The following is a 15,685-nucleotide window of genomic DNA, read 5'->3' as shown; positions in this document are numbered from 1 at the left end:
ATTAATCAGCTGGACTCAATTGCTGTCAAGTTGCTAACCCAGCAAAACTATCATTTAGTTCAGTGGTCGGCAAACTGCGGCTCGCGAGCCACATGCGGCTCTTTGGCCCCTTGAGTGTGGCTCTTCCACAAAATACCGACTTCTGCGCATGGGCCACGAAGTTTCAATTGCACTGTACGTGCGGGCCCACACATGGTATATTGTGGAAGAGCCACACTCAAGGGGCCAAAGAGCTGCATGTGGCTCACGAGCCGCAGTTTGCCGACCACGGATCTAGTCCATATTTTATCATCCTTTCTATAAGAAGACAATCAGATCCTTTGCTAAAAGGCCATTCCTCAGTTCTACCTACCACATAATGCTACTTAAAAGGAAAATGCATACTTGAAAATATTTGTTCTTAGTAAACTCATGGTGGTTCCTAGCAACCAATGTAGTCTTTACTACATGATCACCAACCATCTGCTTAACTGTTCCAGAATTTTACTGTGTATTGAAGTCAAACTTTCTGGTCTATACATCTTATATTCTTAACCTTTTTTATGTTTGGAAAATTTACCAACATCTCGTACATTGTGTTCACCAACATTTCAACTGTGATTCTTTTGTGATAAGTGCAATTTCCTCAGTCCCTTGGGATGTAACAAATCTAAATCTAGTGGTGAACTAACTTTATAACTTTCTCTAGGCCCTACTTACATAGCTGTATTATATATACCATTATTGTTAACTATGTGTCAAGACTGTACTAAGTATTTTTAATGATTTCATTTAATACAACAATCCTACCAAGTAGATACAATTCTCCCTTTTCAAAAAGGGACAACTAAGTCTACAAAAGGTTAAATATAGCTTTACACTATAACGTCATATTAGTTAAATTATAAGAATATAGAAGAGCTCATGAAATTCAGTTATTTGTATAAAAGTATAACACTTAAAGTCAAGGTATTACATTTCATAACTAACAATACAATATCCACTTCCAGGGGTGCAGAGATTTGTAGAACTGTTTTGAAATTTAGTGGAAGCTCTCAAGATATTTGGTTGTAAATATCCTGACACATTAAATCCCAGGGGGTCAAAGTGAACTAGAGGAAGAGACATTCATATGCAGAAGAAATAGTTAGGAGTCCAGAAATTATAATTAGAAAGAGCCTTCATCAGCCCAGATCTGCTAGTATCATCAAAAGGGGAGAATAAAGGGGACAGAGAAAAGAGGCCAGAGGTCAGCTACAAGCAAATGGAAAACCAAGGTTCTGTTAACCTTGCATAGGTTGATAGCTAAATCCCTGCAGATCAGTGTTCAATCTTTCCAAAAAATGGCCAAGAGGACCTTCATACATGAGGAATGGTCACCCCCAAAAGCAATTAGCAAAAATTCAAAGGAATAATGTCACTAAAAAGCAACTTGAGGGGATGAAAAAAACCCCATTTAACTTTAACCACTTACCATCTACCAGGCCCAAAGTAAACATTAGCTAATACATCTATGTCCAAAGGGTAAATGGTTTACATAGCAATTTACACTGAAGTCTCTATAATCCCATGAAATGTACAAAAGTGAACAGAGGGAAGTAGGCCCAGGCACGGAGAGAAAAGTTGACTAGAAAAACAGCATATGGGCATCACTATAGACTCCAGACTGCACGGTAAATGACAACCAAGTTAGAGAACCCCAGAAAGAGTCAGCAAAACATTTTAAAGTTAATTCATGAAGAAAAAAATCAGTGCCAAATGCACAAGTAGGCCCCATTCCAAACCCCCCAAACTGGAGGGAACACCAGGACCCAGAGGACAGGCACTCTATTGAATACACATGCTGCTGTGAAATGATAGCTACATCGTTTCTCTCTCCAGTCCAATTCTCCACAGTTCAAGGACTCACACATTCTGAACGCATGTAAAATGAGAAAAGTTAGAAAAACACAAAAGAGAAGAGGAGATAGAGGAAAGTTCAGCATTTTTTATTGTTTGTCTTCCAATCATGGTTCACTGACCTGGCACGGGAAAAGTGGGGCAGCAATTTTGAGAATTATCAGAAGGAAAAGGCAGCAAAAGACCTTTCCTTTGTGTCGGCTTCTTTGGAAATGGTCACTTAGCTATTCAGGTTAAAGAAGCCATTGGAGGGTAAGAGATGGAGGAAACATAATCAGACAGGAGACAAGGTGATCATTAGTGATGGCAAAACTATGATGATGGAGGAACAGATCTCCCCACAGGAGCACAAGATGGAAGTTACATCAACAAGCCATTAATGAGCCTTGACCAGCTTCCTGTCTTCCTCTCAGGCACTTCAGAGTTAACCTTCCACCAGGGAAAGGCCTCTCTTAGGGGAAAAGCGGACAGCTCTCAGGCAAAGACCCGAAAGGACTAGGTCTCCCACCATCCACTACCCTTCTTTTCTAAATTGTCCAGAAAAATTTAATTCACAGATGTTTTTTCATTTTTATAACAACTCTATAAAGTAGGCTTTATTTTTCCTATTTTATAGATGATCACTCTCAGTTTATAAGCACTTAATTGCTCTTCCTACCTCCCTCTGGAGTTGCTCTCTTGTTAACCATTCTCCATGCTGTTTCCTGAGCCATTATTTCATAATATAGAAGAGAACAAACTTCTTAGCTTGAAATCCTCCAACGGCTCCCTGTAGTCTAGAATAAAGTTCCAACAACTTGGCATGACATACAAGTTCCATTGTGGCTAAGTCCTCACCTGTCCATCCCATCTCATCTCCTACTGTTGCCCCACACCAAAACTTTATTGGGCGTAGGCAGCTGTCACACACCTGTGCACACCTTCTCTGGCCATACAGGTGTGCTCATCCTTCTCATATCTTCTTATTAAACTACTAATTCTCCAAGACTCATTCTGTATCACCTTCATTGAGCACCCTTTACTATTCCTTACCTCTCACAGGGCTGAACCTCTCTCCTCTGGGCCACCTCAGGTCTTTTATCAGCCTGTTGTTATACATACTGCATTGCATCCCAAGTATCTGTGTGTATGCACACGTGTATATGTATTTAAATGACTTCATATTCAGATTTAAGTCTGTGAGTTACATATCAAACTGATAATTGGTTACCTCAGAAAGTGTGCTAGTGTTGGAGGAGACTTTCCAGTTTGTCTGAAGCAGGGTTATTCAACTAAACCACAAAGAGAGAAAAATTATTCAAGTGACTATTTTTTCATTTTCCCAAGGATGTACCATTCTAGCTGTGTAGGAGAGAAAGTTAACACAGCATATTCAGTGAATACTTTAGGGCACTAGAGCTTGATTCTCTCACTGAGCCCAATTAGAGAAAGTTATTAGACTGTTGCATTGCCAAACATTTACAAAGAGGCACTTTTACAGCTCTTGAACAAAATCATTAACACCTGATTCAACAAACAATATCCATAATGCTGGACACAGAGAAGTACATACAGATTCATTCAACTGCTCAAGCAATCAGATTAGGCTGGGTCTCAGAGCTGACACATCTAACTGCAAGGTATTGAGCAAGTCATTAAATACTTTCTGACTGCATTTCCTCATTTGTTAAATGAACACTGAAATATGTGTCTAAATATCTATCTATATACATATATAGATATATATCTACATACCTAATCTAAGAGAAACATACAAATTGATCACACCTCTGCTACACCCCAAGCCACACCCACCAGCCAATCAGAGCGACTGTATGCAAATTAACCCAACCAAGATGGTGGCCGGCAGCCATGGAGCTGGAGCAAGCAAGAGGCTTGGTTGCCTTGGTGATGGAGGAAGCCAAGCTTTCCGCCTGCCCTGGCCGGCTGAGGCCTCCGCTCAAGGCAACAAAGTTTCAATTATAGAAGCTAAATAAATCCCAGATACCTGCTTCCAGCCAGCCTCCACTGGAAGCTTGGGTGGCTGAGGGCTGTGGCCAGCCTGCAAACAGCCACCAGCCCCTCACCCAGGATGGCCACACTCTCATGGGGTGAGGGTCCCCGCTGAGGGGCTTAGCCAACCTGCAAAAAGCCATCAGTCCCTCCCCCAGACTGGCCAGGCACCCCAACAGGAACCCCCACCCTGAAGGGGGTGTGGCCAGCCTGAAAATGGCCCTCAGCCCCTCACCCAGGCTGGCCAGGCACCCCAGCAGGACCCCCACCCTGATCTGGGACACCCTTCAGGGCAAACCAGCTGGCCCCCACCCATGCACCAGGCCTCTATCCTATATAATAAAAGGTAATATGCAAATTGACCCTAACAGCAGAACTCGGAATTACTGGTCACTATGACACACACTGACCACCAGGGGGCAGATGCTTAATGCAGGAGTTGCCCCCTGGTGGTCAGTGCACTCCCACAGGGGGAGCTCTGCTCAGCCACAAGCCAGGCTGACAGCTGCCAGTGCAGTGGTGGTGGTGGGAGTCTCTCCTGCCTCCTCAGCAGTGCTAAGGATGTCCGGCTGCAGCTTAGGTCTGCTCCCCACTGGCAAGTGGACATCCCCTGAGGGCTCCTGGGCTACCAGAGGGATGTCTGACTGCCAGCTTGGCCCAATCCCCCCAGGAGCAAGCCTAAGCCAGCAGGTGGTCATCCCCTGAGGGGTCCCAGGCTGCGAGAGGGCACAGGCTGGGCTGAGGGACCCCTCCCCCCTGAGTGCACAAATTTTTGTGCACTGGGCCTCTAGTATCTATATATCTACATATCTATCTATATCTATCTATATATATATATATATATATATATATATATATATATATATATTTGTAGAGGTAAAGCATATATATATATATATATATATATATATATATATATATATCATATAAAGAGATATCTTGTCTATTAAGAATATAGGCCATTGAACAGACAATAGTATGGTAGTATGGTGAGGGCCAAGAGAGGGGGAATGGGGGCTGGGTGGAGGTGGGAAAGGAGGCATGGGAAGTGGGGGACACCTGCAATGGTGTCAATAATAATAATAATAATAATAATAATAATAATATAACAATAACAATAATAATAATAATAATAATAGAATATAGGCCACCCCAGGAATGACCAAAATTCAAAATCCAAAGCTTCAAATCATCTCTCTTTGCTACCAGGAGTTGGGGCTAAAATCAACATTAGAATAAGGAGCTGACCACACATTGGAAATCAACTGCATCTTAAGTATGCAAACCGGTTTTTGTTTTGTTTTGTTTTTAGGATCAAGTATTTCATGTGATATTCTCTCATTGTGAAATGAGTTCTGCTTTGAATCCTTAAAAACCAACAACAAGCAAAACATTTGTGTACAGCCCACCACATTTTCAAAAAAGTATCTCAGGCATCTTGAGTACAATTTAGGGCACACAGGATAGGAGCCTGACCAGCACTGTGTGTAGGGAGGCCAGGCTAGAGCCTGTAATGACACCATGTGAGGGGCACCCACTATGCTGGCCCTATCTCTACAGGGCTGTGTGCAGGCTCTCCTCATCTAGAAATTAACTACTCAAACAGGATACTCTCTGAGGTCCTTTCCAGCTCTAGCAACCAAAGAACCTAAAATTATAATGAGGCCAAGGGTACAGAGGTATACATGGGCCCACAAAGCCAATATTCAGTGTTCTCAGGATAGTGCTTGCTGCACAGAAGCCTGGATTACCACTCAGCCTTCAACAGCTCTCTTTCTGCCTGGGCAAGTTTGTCAAGCATGGAATAGGCTTTCCGGAGACAGGAAGTCATTTACACAGAAAGATTTTCTTTCCCTTCCCCTGTAGACCTGGACCAATAGATAAATAACCAAATGATTTGCTCATGTCCAGAATAGCTCCAGAAGACCCAGCTGGGGCCTAGCTGTCTGTAGTCCAAAGGAGAAATGAGTTAAGTCCAAATAAGGGTGAAGAACATTATGGAAGAATGAATAAATAAATGAACAATTAATTGTGGCCCTCCTAAAGACTTATAGACCAAAGACACTCAAAAGCTGGATACCTGAATTTAAAAAAATTAGAAGATTTGACTGTATAATTTCCTTCCTATGTCTGTTATCAGCCATGATAAGTTGCCAATCGGTCTCAAACTTGGCTGCATGTTAAGATTACCAGAGGAATTTTAAAATATACTGATAACTGGGCCCACCCTTAGAGATTATGATTATGACTTAAGGCTTGGGATGTAGTATAGGCATTGAGATTTAAAAATCAAACAAACAAAAAACAACAACAAAAACCCACAGAAAAAGCCCAAGTGACTCAAATGCAAAATTTAAGAATCCCTATTAAGTTATTGAATTCATAAGAACTTTAGATGCCGAGGAAGGATTCACGTTTAGATGGTTGGTGTTGGTAATTCCATCATTTTAGTTCCATTTTAAATTTATCTTGGCTGAATACATTTACTTCATAATGGAACTGATTTTTTAGAAATATATTTTATTGATTTCAGAGAGGAAGGAAGAGAGAGATAGAGACATCAATGATGAGAGAGAATCATTGATTGGCTGCCTCCTGCATGCACCACACTGGGGATCGAGCCCGCAACCGGGGCATGTGCCCTGACTGAGAATGGAATCATAATCCCCTGGTTTATAGGTCGACACTCAACCACTGAGCCATGCTGGCTGGGCAATAATGGGACTGATTTAAAGGTTAAGATTCAGGGTGTTCTGAGACTGAAGGTCCAAGGCTACTTGGCCAAACATTAGTCCTCTCAAGAAAAGAATACAAAAAAAGCAACAAATGTCAACGGTTTAATTGTAGCTTTTAATATTCCTTATTAAGGCTTTGAAACACTAACACGTTTAAGAAAATGTTGTCACTTCCTCCTCTGGATTTCGTGGTAACTTTTGTAGAAGAGTAATATATATTTCTCTGGATGTTTTCACATGAGAATAGATGCCTCGTCTTGAAGAACATCCAGTCACTCCCCTGCCTAGGACTTGAGATGAGGTCTGATAGCTTTGCCTTACTAGTTCCACTGGTTTGAAAATACAGCATCCAGTGCCACCTTCGAAGGAGAATCTCAGAACGTTTGTTCCAAGTCCACTGCAGATCATTACAACGTGAACTGAAAAGCTTGGCCTGTGTGAAACACTGCTGAGGGCCTGGCACCGGTGTGTCAACACCTGGCCTGCACCCTGCAGCTTCATCAACACACTCTGACCCCCAGATTGAAAACACCGGGAGCTTGAATGCAGGGAGCATCTCAAAGTTTCTAGCTCTGAACACTTGCATTTAGGTGCACATAAAGGAAAGGGGACTAGAGCAATGCACTGGAATCTGGGGGAAAGGTATCTTTCCCTTTTCTTTCCTACTACAAAAGCTTTCTCTATGCTGATACCCACAGTGAGCATCTGTGTTGCACAACTCAAACCCAGGAGTATGCCAAGTCAATAGGTGCCCTGGAAAGCAGGCTCAGCTGCAGGGCCCTGGCCCAGGCAGAGCTTTCACATCAACATAGTGACCAGGGGCACTGGCAGGAAAGGAGAGGCACAGGCCTGCTGCCCATGCTCCTCCCAGAGAAGGAAGCACCTGGGCCAGGTGAGCACAATCCCAGCAGCTCACTCACTCTGCTGGAACACTGTGCCATCCTATCCTATATAATAAAAGCATAATATGCACATCAACTGAATGGCAGAATGACCAGTCACTATGACGCACATTAACCATCAGGGGGCAGATGCTCAACGCAGGAGCTGCCCCCTGGTGGTCAGTGTGCTCCCACAGGGGGAGTGCCACTCAGCCAGAAGCCAGGCTCACAGCTGGTGAGCACAGAGACAGTGGTGGGAGCCTCTCCTGCCTCCACGGCAGGTGGGCAGTAAGGAGTGAGGGATCCTGGACTGTGAGAGCCTCAGACTGTGAGAGGAATGTCTGACTGCCGGCTTAGGCCCAATCCCCTTGGGGATCGGGCCTAAGCCGGCAGGCAGATATCCCCCAAGGGGTCCTGGATTGTGAGAAGGTGCAGGCTAGGCTGAGGGACCCCCCCCCTCCAGTGCACGAATCTCATGCACTGGGCCTCTAGTCTACACTAATACACGAGAACCATGCAAATTGCCCTCTGCTACACCCACCAGCCAGTCAGAGCAAGTATGCAAATTAACCCAACAAAGATGGTGATTAATTTGCATATGCAGGCATGGAGCAAAGACTGAAGACAGCATAGAAGGAGGCCAAGTGCTGCAGAAGGGAGCAAAGCTGTGGAGAAGCAAGGGAAGCAAGTGGGGCAGTGGAGACGGGAGGGAAGCAAGTGGGGCAGCAGAGATGGGAGGGAAGCTTTGCTCCAGCTGCAGGAAGTCCTATTCTTGCAGGAATATGCCCGAGGAAGCCCTATTCTTGCAGGAATCTCCCTGCAACAGGCCTCTAGTTTACTTATAAAGCAGAAAGCAAATTGTAAAAGAAAGAGATGTGCTGAAAACAGAGTAAGAAGAAAAGTAGAGGAGGGAAATCTGCTTTGAAGTCTTAATATCAGTTCATTTTCAGCCTTAAGAGAGTTGAACCTATGCCATATACGTTCCTCACTATTCTAAGAAAGTGCCCACCACAGATAAAATGGTGCAGAATCCAGTGTCCTTTAGTTTTTGCACATCAGTAATCAGTGCTGTCTCAGCCTGTTCTGGTCAGACCCAGGCTTCAGAATAGCAGGCACATTCAAATGGAATGAAATAGTTTTCAAGCATCTACATGTTCAGAATTCATTAGGGTGTTTGTGATTGATCTTGTGCCATATATATGCTATACATATATGGGGGCAAAAGTAGGCTTACAGTTGTGAATATGTGAAATGCAGAGTTTATTCTTATATTATTATTTATTAACTAGAGGCCCAGCGCACAAAAATTTGTGCACTGGGGGGGGGGGGCAGGGGGGGTCCCTCAGCCTGGCCTGTGCCCTCTCGCAGTCTGGGACCCCTCAGGAGATAACGACCTGCTGGCTTAGGCCTTCTCCTGGGTGGCAGAGGGCAGGCCCAATCCCTAGGTGCAGCCCCTGGTCGGGCTCAGAGCAGGGCCGATTGGGGAGTTGGGGCGCCGCCCCCTGTCATGCACAGAGCAGGGCGGATTGGGAGGTTGCGATGCCACCCTCAGTCATGCTCAGGGTAGGGCTGATTGGGGGGTTGGGGCACTGCCCCTGTCACACTCGAGGCAGGGTCGATGGGGAGGTTGCGGCGCCACCCCCTGTCACACACAGAGCAGGGCCCATCAGGGGGTTGGGGAGCTCCCCCCGTCACTCACAGAGTAGGGCCGATAGGGGAGTTGGGGCACCGCCCCCCGTCACACACAGAGCAGGGCGGATCAGGGCGTTGGGGCGCTGCCCTCTATCACCCACACAGCAGGGCTGATCAGGGCGTTGGGGCCCCGCCACTGTCACACTCAGGGCAGGGCCAATGGGGAGGTTATGGCTCTACCCCATCAGACACAGAGCAGGGCCCATGGGGTGGGGGTTGGGGCGCCATCCTCTATCACCCACAGAGCAGGGCCCATCATGGGGTTGGGGCGCTGCACCCTGTCACACACAGAGCCGCAGGGCGATCAGGGGGTTGGGGAGCTCCCCCTATCAGGCACAGAGCAGGGCTGATCAGGGGGTTGGGGCACCTTCCCCTGTCAGGAACAGAGCAGGGTGGATAGGGAGGTTGTGGCCCCGCCCCCTGTCACACACAGAGCCGCAGGGCGATCAGGGGGTTTGGGCGCTGCCCCCTGTCACGCTGATCCCGGTGCCGGGAAGCCTCTCGGCTCTGCTGATCCCGGTGCTGGGAGGCATATTACCCTTTTACTATATAGGATAGAGGCCTGGCGCACGGGTGGGGCCGGCTGGTTTGCCCTGAAGGGTGTCCTGGATCAGGGTGGGGGTCCCCACTGGGGTGCCTGGCCAGTCTGGGTGAGGGGATGATGGCTGTTTGCAGCTGGTCACACACCGTTCAGGGTGGGGGTCCCCACTGGGGTGCCTGGCCAGTCTGGGTGAGGGGCTGAGGGCTGTTTTCAGGCTGGCGGGTGACTGAAGCTCCCAACCGCTCCTTTTTTTCTTTTTATTTTAATTCTGGGCCAGCTTTAGCTTTGAGGCTTGGCTCCAGCTCTTAGGCCTCTGCTGCTGAAAGCAGGTTTCTGGCCTTTGTTTACCTTCTGTATTTGAAACAATGTTGTGATCCTGCTGGCTGAAGCCCGGCGGACTAAAGCAGGTTTCTGGGGTTTTGTTTAGCTTCTATATTTGTAACATAGTTGCTTAGAGTTGCAGCTCAGAGGCCGGCAGCGGCAGGCGGGGAATGTTGGATTCCTCCGTCACGGACACAAGCAAGCCTCATGTTCACTTTAAGCTGCCTGGCTGCCGGCTGCCATCTTGGCTGGCAGTTAATTTGCATATTGTCCTGATTAGCCAATGGGAAGGGTAGCGGTCGTATGCTAATTACCATGTTTCTCTTTTATTAGATAGGATTAGAGGCCGAGTGCATGAAATTTGTGCACTGGAGGGGAGGGTACCCTCAGCCCAGCCTGCACCCTCTCCAATCCGGACATCACTCTCACAATCCTGGACCACTGGCTCCTAACTGCTCACCTGCCTGCCGGCCCAATAGCCCCTCACTGCCCCACCTGCCAGTTTGGTCACCCCTAACTGCCCCCCCCCCCCCCCGCGCCGGCCTGATTGCCCCCAACTGCCTCCCCCTGCTGGCCTGGTCACCCCCAACTGTCCCCCCACACCCCGCTGGCCTGGTTGCCCCTCAGCCTGCTGTTCAGTCATTTGGTCATCCCTCACTGCCCCCCTGCCAGCCTGGTCACCCCACACAGCCTGCTGTTCAGTCGTTTGGTCGTCCCTCACTGCTGCCCCCCTGCTGGCCTGGTTGCCCCACGCAGCCTGCTGTTCGGTCATCTGTCCAGTTGTTTCAGTCATGATGGACCCTGGCTTTTTATATATTAGGATTATTGTGTCATTTTACATACAAACAACTATAAACCTCCTGTGTGTGTGTGTGTGAATTTAAAACAACAGCGATAATCTCTGTTTGTGCATAATAAAGGCAACTCTGTATTCTTTCCTGAGAAAGCAAGAAGTAGTTTCTCCCTAAGTGAGACTGGAGTCATGATTAGGAAAGGCAGCATGTTTTGCTTTGTCAATGATTTTTAAGAGGAGGCGTGTGATATACACATCAGCTCTGCAAACTGCAGTTTTGTGTGGATTGGGGTTAAATGCTGAGACAGTTCTGAGGTTATAGTTTTATCCTGTTCTGGTAATAGATATGATATGATTATATGGTAACCTAAGGGATGTCAGCTCTTAAGAAAATTCCCAGGATGAGCTCCAGGGCTAGGTGCAAATTCTCAGAAATGAAATAGTAATAGATTGTATCTAATAAATGAGTTCCTATTCACAGTTTTCTATTCCAGAGTTTAAAAAGAAATTAGGAAAGCAATTGGGCCATGAGGGATGAGGGATGAGAAGAGAGAAGAAATCCAGCCACATGGATGGTCTCTGACAATTACATCAGGACAGCCGGGGGGAGAAAGGGAGGAGGGAGTGGCTTTGCTCTTATGCTCAAACAAAACAGTTAATGTGCTCAGGCAGTGGCCATGGTCTGCAAGCCAATCCGGGGAAGGCCTGGCCAGCCTGAGGCCACACATAGCCGCCACGTGCATTTCAGACGACTCTGCAAGACAGAGATTTCCTCCGAGCATCAGAGCATACTGTCTAGACTTCACTGAGGTCTCTCCTGAGCAGAGCTTTTCAATCTGGTTTCCTCCAAATCCTCCGGGTTCTCAATAGATATTTTAGAAACTGTCATGAAACACGACTAAACAGCTGCGGTAGGTACTAAGGGCGAGCTCACATGTCCACTGGTGTTCACTCACTGACAGGATGCGTAATGAAGTGATAAAATTGAACTTAAAAATTCACTCTGATAAAATACTACATTTTCTACCTGTTTATGTATTGGGGTTCTATGTAAGAATTTATTTTTATTTAATTTTTAATTGTTAATTTTTAAATTTTTAATTATTTTAAATTCTTTATTGATGAAAATCTTACATATGTCCCCCCTATTGACTTCTTTCTACCCGCCCCCACCTCCCTCCCCAGGCCTTGCTTCAGGCAGCACATATGCTAAAATTGGCATGATACAGAGAAGATTAGCACGGCCCTGAGCAAGAATTTATTTTTAAGTGTTCTGCTAATAAAAAAGAAGAACATAAAAGAAAAGAAAGGGAGGAAAAAAGAAAACAGTACAAAAATAATACAGAACTGAATAAAAAGGTTTCTTCCCTATTCCACCTAGAAAGGGAAGACCTGTCCTCAGAAAGTTATTCCCAAAGGTGCTAATATACTTCTTTCTGAATCTGTGGTCTCTTTAGAGTTGTTTTATTTTTAAATTATATTATAGTCAGAAAGAAGTCAACAATGCACAACAGAGACAGGCCGGGGTGAGGAGATATGTGCATGCATACACACACAAACACACACATATCTCCACACACATGTATACATACATGCATACATATATACAAGGTGGGGCAAAAGGACGTTTACAGTTGTTTGTATGAAAAATAATACAATGATAAATAAATAAATAAAAATACAAGAATAAACTCTGTGTTTTGCATACTCACACTATAAACCTACTTTTGCCCCACCCTGTACATACACACATACATGAATGTACCCACATACATACACATATTCACATACATATACACATGTGCATGCATATTCCCATACATACATGCATACATACATACAAGCTGGGGCCACTCTCTTTAAGCCCAGTCTACAGTTACACAGTGGCTGGGTCCGCAGCACTGGAGCAGCTGTGTCACCAGAGGCTGGGCTAGCCAGCACCGTGTACCACACTCTGCAGGCAGAAAAATCGGCAGGATGATTTATCTCTGGGAAAGGATGCCAAGAACACTCGGGAGGTAAGGAAACAGAGCACAAGGGCCTGGGTGGAGGAAGGAGCAAAGTAGGTGCCAAAGAAGGCACAAAACTGAGTCAGGATTAGTCTCAGTCTTGTGATGCAAAATCAGAAGGCAGCTAAAGCCCCTGTGTGGGCTGTGCTGGTTAGTGTGGGAGCCTTAGAGAGAAGAAAACTAACATGGGAATGAAAACTGCTAGTCCTAGGATCTTGCAGTAAGAGTGTGGCATTAGATGAACCATCTGGTGATTTTTCCTCTTTCATCTTCTCTCCCATTTTTTCTTGGGAGGTGAGGAATGGGGCTGGTGGTAGACTTAGTAACTGAAGGTCTAATGTGGTTTGAGAAATAAACACAGAGCCGTTCTGCTAAATAAGACAGCCCGTTAGACGTCATGGTGGAAAGCTACACAAAATGCCACCAACTGCACTGCAGATGGAAGCAGGTGGGGGAGAAGGGGAGGGGACAGGCGGGAAAAGCGTGACCTCTTATGTCACCTCTTTCTCAAAGCTTACTACAGACAGAGCCTTTGGAAAAGCATCGCAGTACATTATTTGAAGAGAGCCTGCGTAAACTCAGACCCAGACCTCACTAAACATCGAGAGAGTACCTATGAGTGTCAGACATGGGATAGAAAGATAAATAAAACACAGTCCCTGACCAAGTGGATCCCTGGCAAGTGTGGGAAGACAGCTTTCTACATAAACATCATGATACAGCACAACCAAGACCCTGCCAAGGAGCAGGGCACGGGCTCTGGGAGCACAGCCTGTTCCAAGCCTTTCTCTGACTGGGAACGCGGTAGGGCTCCATCCGGAAGGAGATATATGCGCTAGGTGTTGGCAAGTTTGCCAGGCATAGAAAGACAAGGAAGAGAATCTGCCAGAGAGAGGAAACAGCATTTGTAAAAACAGAAGAGTGAGGTGTGCTGTGTTGGGACATAGAATACTCAAGTGGATGGGGCTCATAGGGACATAACAATGAGGGTAAACTGGGGAATATTATGAGGCTCTTTTGCCAAGTTCAGCAGTGTGGGTTTTATGCTAAAGGAACTATGAAGCAGTGTGCAAGTGTAAACTCCAGCTCTAAAAAAAGTAAATTAAATTGAGCAATGTGAAGTAGTTCCTCACACTGTGCTTGAGGCTTTAACTCTCTCTCCCCCACTAATGGTGCAATTTTAAACATTTATTCCCCTTTTAATTTCCCAAGTGTAAAGTTCATAACCACTTTTCTCTTATGTCAGCAGTTGTCAACCTTTTTCATATCTTGGCACATGTAAACTAATTACTAAAATTATGTAGCACACGAAAAAATATTTTGCCAAACTGACCAAAAATAAAAGGTATACTTTGATTCATTCACACTGGATGGCTATTGTGTTGGCTGTTGTCATTTTTTTATTTGACAATCAAAAGGAAAATAGGTCAGGTATTGCACGTTTTAAAAATTCTTGGGGACACTCGTTGAAAATCACTGTTTTACATCATGAACAAGCAGAAAACTCAATTTGACTATAGTGCAAATGTCTAGATTTCCTTGAGGATTAAGACTAATACAGGAGCTTTTAATAGGTAGTGATGGGGAGATAGCAAGTTCATAACTCTTTTCAACAATAGTTTATTACCTCCAAAGGGGATTGTGAGGGAAAACAGTATCTCTCATTTTGTGGGGTTTTATTCTTCAGAGTTTCCTATATCTCCAGAATTGGAATGCTATTGACTGAATATTTCTTGTCTTCAGAAACTACACTGTACATATTGGAAAGATATTTTCATTTTCATCAATCACAAGCACTTGGGAGTAGAGAAAGTGGCAGCTACTTGGTGGAATTTCTGGCAATGCAGAAACCCACCCAAGTTTCTGTGGGCTCCTAGCATGCAGTCACTGGCCATTTGTCAGTCCGACCTCTCTGTCCTGTCCGAGACATATCTATCTGCTCTCTCCTTAGCTACCACTTAAACTCAGTACCTAATGATAACACAGAATGGAAGTCAAGGCAGTGGACTGCATGGCTGCCTCTCTGTATTAGTGTGTGTTCAAACTTGGCAAAGCACAGAACATGAGAGAGACTGAATAGACCAAGTGTTTCCCAGTTAACACTAGCTCCTCATCTGCAGATATACTGGAAAGACTCTTTGAAGTGAAGATTAAATAAAGAGAATAACAATCAAGTCCATCTAGTGGAGAGGTAGTGAATGCCAACTGATAGCCAAGATCCCCATGCCATATTTAAAGCATACACATTGCCAACTCTTCCCAATCCTATTAAAACGGCATTACTAGATTGATGGAACCTGGGAATCATGTATATTTTTAAAAGTTTCTGGCAATTCTGAGGACTAGTCAAATTTGGGAACCAATGTTCTAGCCAGCCCTCCATTTACAGATAGGAAAATTAAGTGACTACCACAAACTCTCAGCTGGTTATAATAACAGTATGTTAAAGAACACAATTTCTTTATATTCTACTAGAGGCCTGGTGCATGAAATTCATGCACTCAGGAGGGAAGGGGGGTCCCTCAGCCTGGCTTGTACCCTCTTGCAGTCTGGGAGCCCTCGGGGGATGTCTGACTGCTGGCTTAGGCCCGCTTTCTGGGGGAAGCAGGCCTAAGCTGTCAGTCAGACATCCCTAGCACTGCCATGGAGGTGGGAGAGGCTCCCGCCACTGCTGCTGTGCTCGCCAGCTGTGAGCCAGCTTCTGGCTGAGCAGCACTCCCCTGTCGGAGCACACTGACCACCAAGGGGCAGCTCCTGCATTGAGAAGGATTGGGTTGAAACTGGCTCTCTGACATCCCCGAGGGGTCCCGGATTGCGAGAGAGTGCAGGCCAGGCCGAGGAAC

The 15,685-nt window shown here is 45.6% G+C and overlaps 1 protein-coding gene and 1 pseudogene across 3 annotated transcripts in view; one reads left to right on the top strand and one right to left on the bottom strand.

The window, feature by feature from the left end:
- Positions 1-15,685, bottom strand: part of CAMK1D (calcium/calmodulin dependent protein kinase ID) — a 393,203-nt gene that overhangs the window by 135,221 nt on the left and 242,297 nt on the right. The gene's annotated exons all lie outside the window — the stretch shown is intronic.
- Positions 12,022-12,091, top strand: LOC118661581 (annotated as a pseudogene).

The sequence above is a fragment of the Myotis myotis genome, unplaced genomic scaffold (genome assembly GCF_014108235.1).
Source record: "Myotis myotis isolate mMyoMyo1 unplaced genomic scaffold, mMyoMyo1.p scaffold_m19_p_1, whole genome shotgun sequence".
NCBI lineage: Eukaryota > Metazoa > Chordata > Mammalia > Chiroptera > Vespertilionidae > Myotis > Myotis myotis.
Note: the sequence above shows the minus strand (reverse complement) of the source record. Positions and strands in the feature narration are given on the sequence as shown.